This window comes from Zalophus californianus, chromosome 13 (genome assembly GCF_009762305.2).
Source record: "Zalophus californianus isolate mZalCal1 chromosome 13, mZalCal1.pri.v2, whole genome shotgun sequence".
NCBI lineage: Eukaryota > Metazoa > Chordata > Mammalia > Carnivora > Otariidae > Zalophus > Zalophus californianus.
Genome location: NC_045607.1, coordinates 65,288,206 through 65,299,348, shown reverse-complemented (window position 1 = coordinate 65,299,348; position 11,143 = coordinate 65,288,206).

The window sequence follows — 11,143 nt, the reverse complement described above, 5'->3', positions numbered from 1 at the left end:
TGCGCGGCGGCCAGCGAAGGAACTGAGCGGCTCGGTCGGCACTTCGCGGCCAGCGCCAGACCCCCAGCCCTGGGTCAGGCCCGCCCTCCCCTCTTTGTACTCCCCAACGCAGGCTGCAGCGGCGGGAAGCTGCGGCCGGCCTGCCTTTCGGTGACAGGAAAGCAGGACGTGCTGCGCCGAGCCCCGAAAATAACAACCTGCCGCCTGGGTCACTGCTCCGGCTTTTCCCGCGTTACATTTCGCGCCTGGGCGGAACCAATCACCGCTAGGCCCCTGCCCGCTGGCCGCAGCGACGAGTGACAGGTCGCGCGAGCCAATGGCCGGGCCTGGACTTCTTTCTAGCCGAGTGAGGCGGAGCCGAGCCTGCGCGCGGGTCCTTTCTGCCACGCCATTGGTCGCCGTTCTTATATTTTTTTTTTCCTGCCTCGAGGGCCAACTGCGTTCGAAACTCCGGGGGAGCGCGCGACAACGGCACTCGCCCAGACACACCCGCCAGGAGCCCCGCCCCCGCCGTCCTTATGCGCGGGTTGTCAGTGTCGGGGGCGCGGGCAGGGGAGGGAGGCGAGAGAGTTACTGATTGGAGGGGCATCGGCGAGGGGGCGAGGCCGGGGGCTGTCGTTGACCGGCGGGGGCGCGCGCCTGCCAGCGCCTCCCGTCCTCCCCGCCTGCCTGTGGCTGTTGGGCCGCGGTTCCCGCGCGCCGGGAGTTTAAAGGGCTCGGGCCCCCGCCGCCCGCCCCGCCCCCGGCTCCCTCCACCCGTTCTGCGGGACGCAGGCCTTCCTACTGCTCGTCTCTAGTAGACGCCCAAAGGTGCCTAGTTTGCTAGCCGGCTCCGTCTGCCCAGCCGTTGACTTCGCTGACGTCCCCCAACGTCCCCCCCCACTCCAGGCTGAGGTGGGCATCAGCCCTGGCCTTCGCCCTCCCGGGCCTTGATGTCCCTTCTATAAATGGCGTAATTAAAGTGGTCTCCGAACTCCCCATGTGCTGCTCACAGTGCGGAGGGGACATGAACGTAGGCATGTGTTTGCTCTCACACCCGGACCGACACCCCGAGGACCCCTGCCCCCTTCTGGGGCTGTTTTCACGCCATCCCGGAGCCTGCCTTCATTCCCGCGTCTGGATGGGCGTGGAGCTCTAGGCGCCGCGGAGTTTTCTGGTCGTTCCAGATTCCTCTGTCCGTTCTCGCTCAGGGATCCCGCCCCGCACTAGAGGGATGCTGGAAGACTGGGTTAGTCTGACACCCACTGAGCGCCAGTGGGGCTCAGAAACACCACGCAGCAAAGGATGGGGCAAAATGGAATGTCCAGCCTCACATTTCACTAGAATGTGAAAGAAGTGACTGTGTCTGTTTTGTTCTTTGATACATTGCCAGGGCCCAGCCTGACTCATGGTAAGCCTTCAATAAATATTTGTTGAATGAATGAATGAATATCCAGTAGTTAGGGTTTCAATTGGTGATTAAATTGGAACATGTCTCTATAATAGATGGCTGAGTAGTGCGTGTAAGAGAGACACACACAAATACACAGCTATGGCTAAATTAATTTAGCCACAACTGTTAAAAAACAAATTTAACCTATATGAACAACTTCTAAGATACATTTCAAGTGATAAAAAAGAAAACATGGAACTGTATAATTTCATTCCTGCAAAAAAAAAAGTGGGGAAAGAATATAAATTTCTTACTTTTAGATATACAAAATATCTTTAACAAGATACACAAGAAACTGATATATCAGTTGACTCCAAGAAAGGGATATGTGACTAAGAAAAAGATTTCAAAAGATACATGTACCTCTTTGTATCTATTGCACTTTGAACCAAGTGAAAGTATCTTTTCAATAAAATTGCATATAGCTACCATTTCCTGGAGGCCTACTATAATGGCATTTGTCTGCTGATAAACATATACAATAATATGGATGCATGATTTACTTACATTCTACTACTCTCAATTCTGTGATGTAGTTATTACTATTCCCATTTTACAGATGAGGAAATTTGTCCAAGGTCTCATAACCCAATAACTGAAATATAGAGGCCAGGTTTTCTGGCCTCTGAAAACTGCCTATGGATTATACCTCTTTGAGTCTGCTGAACAAAAGGAAGAAGGCACTGAAAAATGGGACCCCCATATTTCTGAGAACTGTTTCTCATATTTAAAACCTTCAAATTTTAGGGGTTAAATCCAATTTGATATTTTAATAGTTGATGTGGAAACCTGAAAGTTGATTTCATTATTCACTTAATAAATTATGTTTTTACAATTTAATGCCAAATGACTGCACCATGTACTTCTGGAAGGGAAATATAACACATCCATTTTATACTTGAAAAATAGTAAAAAGAAAAAGTGATATATCCATCGTAGACATTCAAATTATGGGTAGAGTAAGATCCTACAAATTAAGCACCAACCAATAGTTACTGTTTAACATGCTCCAGCGAGCAAGATAAATTATTCAGAACCAGGACACTGACTTTCTGTTTCTAAAAACTACTCTTCATCAACAGTAACCTGGCAACTCCACTTGCTCTCTGCCACAAGAGAAAGACATGCCAGGAATGTGTGAAGTGAAGACAGGGTGATTCCAGGAACAGAGCTGAGGTCATGCAAGATCTGCTTGTTTGGCTCCCTTTTCATGCACCTAGGAAGCTGAAGTGTGTGGGTCATATTCTTGATGTCTTTGTCCTGCCCCAGACATAGTCAACATCCCACAGTGTATAGTAACTCTGAAGAACACTAAAACTCATTTCAGGATATTTTATATTATTAAATTGTTAAAAAATGTAGGCCTCTTCTGATAGAACTCTTGTTTTTAAAAATTCATTTGAGTAAATTTTAAAGATCTTATGGGCTTTATTCAGTGATTCATGAATCGGGCAACATCCCATCTAGCAGATAGGAATTCCGAAGAGCTGTACAAAATGAAGCACTTTTATAGGTAGAAGGGGAATTTATTAGCCAAGAGTGGATTGTTTGCCACAAGGTCACTTCCCTGGGGGAACTGCAGAGGTCTATCATCTATCAGGAGGATTATCTCACTGGAGCTGACCAGGTAATTCTAGATTCCCTTCCTAGGAGAGTCTGAAATTGTAATTAAGTTAGATATTAAGTCTGAGATTGGTGACATGGGGCTTGGCACCCATTTGGGGCCTGTAGTGTCTTTTCTTAACAATACCCCCCCCCTTTTAATCAGGTTTTTAGCCTAATGGAGAGACGTGATCAAAATTTAAGGCATTAGTGCCACTCCCAGCTACCACTCTGAGATTCTTGCCATTTTTGCCAATCCTCTGTGGTAGTCATAGGTCATGATGTCTTCTTGCTGAATCACTGTGGTATTCACGCATGGCAACTGCAGGTTTCCATTGGTTAAGTTGGTCATTTATTTCATTTTCTGAAGATCCAGTCTCAGGGAGATTATTTGCTTGGTGATTTGCAGCTTTGAACATGCATTTAAAGCTTTTGAGAGAATATAACACACAAGAAGACTACTCTGATTATTATGAACAGGATAATTCCCAATATCTGGATTGCACTTCAAAGCCATGGTCTCCAAGGGCCAAATCAATCAAAATCAAATAAATAAAAGAGGGTGCCTGGGTGGCTCAGTCGGTTAAGCGTCTGCCTTCAGCTCAGGTCATGATTTCAGAGTCCTGGGATTGAGGCTGGAGTCAGAGTGGGCTCCCTGCTCAGTGGGAATTCTGCCCCTCCTCCCCACCACTTGGAATCTCTTTCTCACTCTCACACTCTCTCTCAAATAAATCTTTTTTTAAAAAAGTTCTAGGGGCGACTGGGTGGTTCAGTCCTTAAATGTCTGCCTTTGGCTCAGGTCATGATCCCAGAGTCCTGAAATTGAGCCCTGCATCCAGCTCCCTGCACCGCAGGAAGCCTGCTTCTCCCCCTCCCACTCCCCCTGCTTGTGTTCCCTCTCTTGCTGTGTCTCTCTCTATCAAATAAATAAATAAAATCTTAAAAAAAAAAAAAGAATGGTTTAAAAAAATAATAAAAAAATAAAGATTCTAAATTCATTGCCAAGATGGGTGCTTGATGGTAAGATCTTTTCACAATTAAGGGCACATCTGATTTAGATAATCATAAGAACATGGGGGTGCAAATGTACTATGATTTACAAATATATTTGTGTCTAACTGGGCAAGTACAGGGGCTCTAGTCAGTTAAGCAACCGACTCTTGATTTCAGTTCAGGTCATGATATCAGGATCGTGAGATCAAGCCCCAAGTTGGGCTACATGCTGGGCACAGAGCTGCTTAAGATTCTCACTCTCTCTCTCTCCCGCTGCCCCTCCCCCTCCTCTCTCTCTCTTTCTCTCTCTATCTCTCTAAAAAAATAAAAATAATTGGGCAAATACACTTATAATCAGAGAAAGGTAAAAACAAGGTACTAGATATTCAGGCCATAAAATCAGACTCTGTAAGTGATTGTAGTTTATGGTAAGATTGGAAATAGATGAAAAATTGGTCACATGAAGAACCAGGGGGTCTTTAGCATCATAGACTGATTAGAGTTTTTGATGACAAATCCAGTAGTCAGAAAGGTTGCTCCCATTGAGGCATGATACAAATGATAGTGATATCTTTCCAGGCCAATGCCAGATTAAAGGGAAAAAGGAGAATAAGAAAAGGTTTCATTTTAGGTAAAGTATGAAATCTTCATCCAGGGTCTCAGATGGAATCAGTCTACCTCAGCATCAGCTATTTCTCTTCTTAGTCAATTTGATTTGGAGGGTCTCCAGTGTTTGCACAGGACCAGAAGTCAGGTGGAGCCTTCTTCAGTTGTGAAATATGCACTCAAGGTTTAAAATTTGGCAGCAGTGTCCACGATCAAGAGTTCTTGGTAGGGTCCTTTCCATGAGTCTCACTTTTGCAACAGCATCACAGTCATTATAACTGTCTGTAAATGACAAAAGACTTACAAATGACCATGATTAAGAGTCTGATGAGAGTTCATTATAATGGAACTGACAGGAAATTTGATTATATCTTAATATGTGGTATATATGTGACTGACAACATTATATCGGGACATACCAGATTTCTAGGAATTTTGTACAATTTCCAGAACACTATAACATGTAAGTACACAAATACAACATAAAGAAGACTTATTATTACTTCTTACATGACAATGCTTTTTAACATATCAAGTAAGCCTAATTGGTCTAACATCTGTCTTTTCCTAAGGAGAGAGAACAAATTTTTTGAGATGTCCCAGTGACTCTCAGGAATATCCCAAAGTTTCATTCAAGGTCAAAAAAACATCCTTTAGAATTTGAATTTGGGGAAGTTTGTCAAAAATATCAAAAAGGTTTTAAACCTTTGATTAGATATGATCATACGTCACTGTGGAACAATACTTAGTTATCCATTTAACCAAAGTGACAATAGAAGATGTTAAAGAAAGATTGGGCTTTGCAAATCAATCAATGTGATACATTAATTAAAAAAAAACAAGAACCATAAGATCCTCTCAATAGATTCAGAAAAAGCATTTGACAAAGTACAGCATCCCTTCTTGATTAAAACTCTTCACAGTGTAGGGATAGAGGGTACATACCTCAATATCATAAAACCCATCTATGAAAAACCCACAGCAAATATCATTCTCAATGGGGAAAAACTGAGAGCTTTCCCCCTAAGGTCAGGAACACAGCAGGGATGTCCACTATCACCACTGCTATTCAACATAGTACTAGACGTCCTAGCCTCAGCAATCAGACAAAAAAAAAAATAAAAGGAATCTGAATCAGCAAAGAAGAAGTCAAACTCACTCTTTGCAGACGATATGGTACTTTATGTGGAAAACCCAAAAGACTCCACCCCAAAACTGCTAGAACTCATACACGAATTCATTAAAGTGGCAGGATATAAAATGAATGCACAGAAATCAGTGGCATTCCTATACACCAACAACAAAACAGAAGAAAGAGAAATTAAAGAGTCGATCCCATTTACAATTGCACCCAAAACCATAAGATACCTAGGAATAAATCTAACCAAAGAGGCAAAGAATCTGTACTCAGAAAACTATAGAATATTCATGAAAGAAATTGAGGAAGACACAAAGAAATGGAAAAATGTTCCATGGTCATGGATTGGAAGAACAAATATTGTGAAGATGTCAAAGCTACCTAGAGCAATCTACACATTTAATGCAATCCCTATCAAAATACCATCAACTTTTTTCAAGGAAATGGAACAAATAATCTTGATATTTATGTGGAACCAGGAAAGACCCCTAATAGCCAGAGGAATGTTGAAAAAGAAAAGCAAAGCTGGCGGCATCACAATTCCAGACTTCAAGCTCTATTACAAAGCTGTAATCATCAAGACAGTATGGTACTGGCACAAAAACAGACACATAGATCAATGGAACAGAATCGAGAGCCCAGAAATGGACCCTCAACCCTATGGTCAACTAATCTTCGACAAAACAGGAAAGAATGTCCAATGGAAAAAAGACAGTCTCTTCAACAAATGGTGTTGGGAAAATTGGATAGTCACATGCAGAAGAATGAAACCGGACCATTTCCTTACACCACACACAAAAATAGACTCAAAATGGTTGAAAGACCTAAATTCTAGACAGGAGTCCATCAAAATCCTTGAGGAGAACACAGGCAGCAACCTCTTCAACCTCAGCCACAGCAAGTTCTTCCTAGATAGAAACATCGCCAAAGGCAAGGGAAGTGAGGGCAAAAATGAACTATTGGGACTTCATCAAGATAAAAAGCTTTTGCACAGCAAAAGAAACAGTCAACAAAACCAAAAGACAACCCATAGAATGGGAGAAGACATTTGCAAATGACATTATCAGATAAAGGGCTAGTATCCAAAATCTATATAGAACTTATCAAACTCAACACCCAAAGAACAAATGATCCAATCAAGAAATGGGCAGAAGACATGAACAGACATTTTTCCAAAGAAGACATCCAAACGGCCAACAGACACATGAAAAAGTGCTCAACATCGCTCAGCATCAGGGAAATCCAAATCAAAACCTCAATGAGATACCACCTCACACCAGTCAGAGTGGCTAAAATTAACAAGTCAGGAAACGACAGATGTTGGTGGGGTTGTGGAGAAAGGGGAACCCTCCTACACTGTTGGTGGGAATGCATGCTGGTGCAGCCACTCTGGAAATCAGTATGGAGGTTCCTCAAAAAGTTGAAAATAGAGCTACCATATGATCCAGCAATTGCACTACTGGGTTTTTACCCCAAAGATACAAATGTAGGGATCCGAAAGGGTACAGGCACCCCAATGTTTATAGCAGCAATGTCCACAATAGCCAAATTATGGAAAGAGCTAAGATGTCCATCGACAGATGAATGGATAAAGATGTGGTATAGATATACAATGGAATATTATCAGCTATCAGAAGGAATGAAATCTTGCCATTTGCAATGACGTGGTTGGAACTGGAGGGTATTATGCTGAGCGAAATAAGTCAATCAGAGAAAAAATGTCATATGATCTCACTGATATGAGGAATTCTTAATCTCAGGAAACAAACTGAGGGCTGCTGGAATGGCGGGTTGTGGGAGGGATGGGGTGGCTGGGTGATAGACATTGGGGAGGGTATGTGCTATGGTGAGCGCTATGAATTGTGTAAGACTGTTGAATCACAGACCTGTACCTCTGAAACAAATAATACATTTTATGTTAAAAAAAAATAAAGAAGATAGCAGGAAGGGAAAAATGAAGGGAAATTGGAGGGGGAGACGAACCATGGGAGACTGTGGACTCTGAGAAGTTCTAGAAGGGAGGGTGGTGGGGGGATGGTTTAGCCTGGTGATGGGTATTAAAGAGAGCACATTCTGCATGGAGCACTGGGTGTTATATGCAAACAATGAATCATGGAACACTACATCAAAAACTAATGATGTATTGTATGGTGATTAACATAACATAATAAAAAATTTAAAAAATAAAAATAAAAACTTTAAAAAAAAGAATATTCAACCATTACTATCCCTAATTCCTAGTAAAAACTAAGAAGTAAGCAATTGTGTACTGTCCTTACATTAGCATTCTGTGGATTGGCAAATTTATAAATACATTTTATAATTTCTAGAAGGATATTCTTCCTCATAGTAATATTTCCAATGTGGCACAAAACATGTTTACTAATAGACCAAAATATCTTTACTTCTTTTGTAAAAGGAAACCAAAAATGGATACAACTGTGTTCAGTGATTAATGTTTCAATATTTTATTTTATCTGTAAATGATTTGGATATTTAATGAATATTCATCATTTAACTTTTTTCAGGATAATTTTAAGGTTTCACATAACCGAAACAATTTTTTAAACTATTTAAGTAGACATACCATAAAACATCATTATTGCTGAAGAGTTCACCTAGAAACACTTATCCTACTACTCTATTTAAATCCTTTTTTCTTAACAATTATGTTTAGACCACCCATGAAAAGTTGAGAAGTCAGCCATCACACCAAGGTATTTTTCTTGCTGACAAATTTTTAAAGATGTAACATGAACTTAATTGGCTTTTACTAAACCTAGGTAGAATAAAAGTATTATATTTAATGCTGATTACTCTAAATATATGCCTGTTTTAATTAAACCAACAAACTGAAAACTACTTTGATTTACTAATAATTAAACCTAGATTATATAAAGTTGAAAAACATTTGGGTTGGTTTCTATATTTCTCAGAATTTGGGGAATCATTAATTTTTTTAAGCCAATTAAATAGAGTTCTTTTACAAATTAATTTTGGCTATACCATCTGTAGGTAGAAAAATACCACACATCTACCACACATGAATATGTATATAGACACACATATACATACAGACACAAACTGAGACTCTTCAAGTAGCTCCCATTCTAAAATTTTAGCCATGAATGAGGTACAGTATTACAAAGTAGTTTAAACTAGTAACTAGTTTAAAGTTACAAAAGAAGTTGGCTCCAGATTGTTTTTGTCAGATGGAATAAGTTAAGGTTACCCGCTCAGATGGCTAAAGCTTTTTACTAATACTTGTGGAGAAGACCCCTAAGATTTTTGCCTAAGTTTCAGGGCGCCTGGGTGGCTCAGTCATTAAGCGTCTGCCTTCAGCTCGGGTCATGATCCCAGGGTCCTGGGATGGAGCCCCACATCGGGCTCCCTGCTCAGCAGGGAGCCTGCTTCTCCCTCTCCCGCTCCCCCTGCTTGTGAGCTATCTCCCTCTCTCTCTGAAATAAATAAATCTTTAAGGAAAAAAAAAAGATTTTTGCCTAAGTTTCAAATAACATTCCCAACCCCCTTTGTTTTCCTTCTGATAAGAATTACCTCCTTAAAGTTTGTATTTCAAAGAGATGACCCAGAGGGGTTCCTGGAGAAGACGAGGTAGAACATTTGTATCTCAAAACAACTGGGAAAGAAAGCAAGTTTCTCTTAGAAGGACTTTTGTCTCCTAAGACCAGAAATTTTACAATACTTACAAGTTTGTTTGTTATTGGTGGGTTTTTGTGTTTTGTTTTTCTTTTTTTTAAGATAAATAGGGAGGTTTGGGGATTGATAAAAAGGATAGGTGGAATTTGAACTGTTTCTGGAACTGCATTTCTAGTTTTACAAAGATTTTTAAAGATAAAAATATTATTTTTTAATTCCTCAAGAAATTGGGTTGCAATTTAAATTACATCATACGTTGATCTACCCATCCAACTGCATTATCCTCACTTTACTTCTTTATATCCTTGAGAAGATTTTTATCTAAGATGGGAATGAAAAGGATACATGGATTTTGTGTTCTAGATTTAGAGCTGTGTGTGAAAACATTCACACACAAAAGCTTCAGAAGTTCTTTTGTTTTCTTTGCCTCTGTGTGCATTTAGCCTAGTGAAGACCAAAAAAAAGAAAAAGGTCCTATCAGGCTCTTCCAATTGAGGTGATTTCTGGCCACAAATCTACTTTGAAAAAAAATCCTTTCAACTATCTTGTCTGTTTTTGTTGGGACAAGCAGTAAAGGAAGGGACAATGTAAAAATTTATTTTCCTCTCTACTGGGCACTGAAGACAGAGATTCAGGAGAGCTGACTCTGGTAACTAAATTCTAATTAGTTAATATACAGTGTAATATTAGTTTCAGGTGTGCAATATAGTGATTCAGCACTTCCATACATCACGTGGTGCTCATCACAACATGTGCACTCCTTCATCCCCATCACCTATTTTGCCCATCCTCACACCTACCTTCCCTCTGGTAACCATCAGGTTGTGCTCTATAGTTAAGTCTGTTTCTTGGTTTGCCTCTCTCTCTTTCTTTTTTTTCCCTTTGCTCATTTGTTTTGTTTCTTAAATTCCATGTGAGTGAAATCAGATGGCATTTTTCTTTAACTGACTTATTTTGCTTAGCATCAAACTCTCTATCTCCAACCATGTCATTGCAAGTGACAAGAGATCATTCTTTAATATATATATATATATATATTATTTATTTATTTATTTATTTGAGAGAGCAAGCGAGCATTAGTGTGGGCGTGGGGTGGGGGGGAGGGCACAGGGAGAGGGAGAAGCAGACTCTCAGCCAAGCAGGGAAGGGCAGGGCTTGATAACAGGACCCTGGGATCATGACCTGAGCTGAATGCAGACACTCAACTGACTGAGCCACCCAGGTTCTCCAAAATCATTCTTTTTTATGGCTGAGTAATATTTACCACATCTTCTTTATCCATTCATCAATTGATGAACACTTGCTCTGTTACCATAATTTGGCTATTATAAACAATGCTGCTATAAACATCAGGGTATGTGTATTCCTTTGAATTGGTAGTTTTGTATCCTTTGGGTAAATACCTAGTAGTGAGATTGCTGGATCATAGGGTAGTTGTATTTTTAACTTTTTGAAGATCCTCCATACTGTTTTTCAGACTTGCTGCACCAGTTTGCATTCCCACCAACAGTGCAAGAAAGTTCCCCTTTCTCCTCATCCTCACCAATATCTGTTCTTTCTTGTGTTTTTTATTTTAGCCTTTCTGACTGGTGTGAGGTGATAATCTCCTTGTGGTTTTGATTTGCATTTACCTAATGATGAGTGATGTTGAGCATCTTTTCCTGTGTCTATTCGCCATCACTATGTCTCCTTTGGGAAAATATCTATTCATGTCT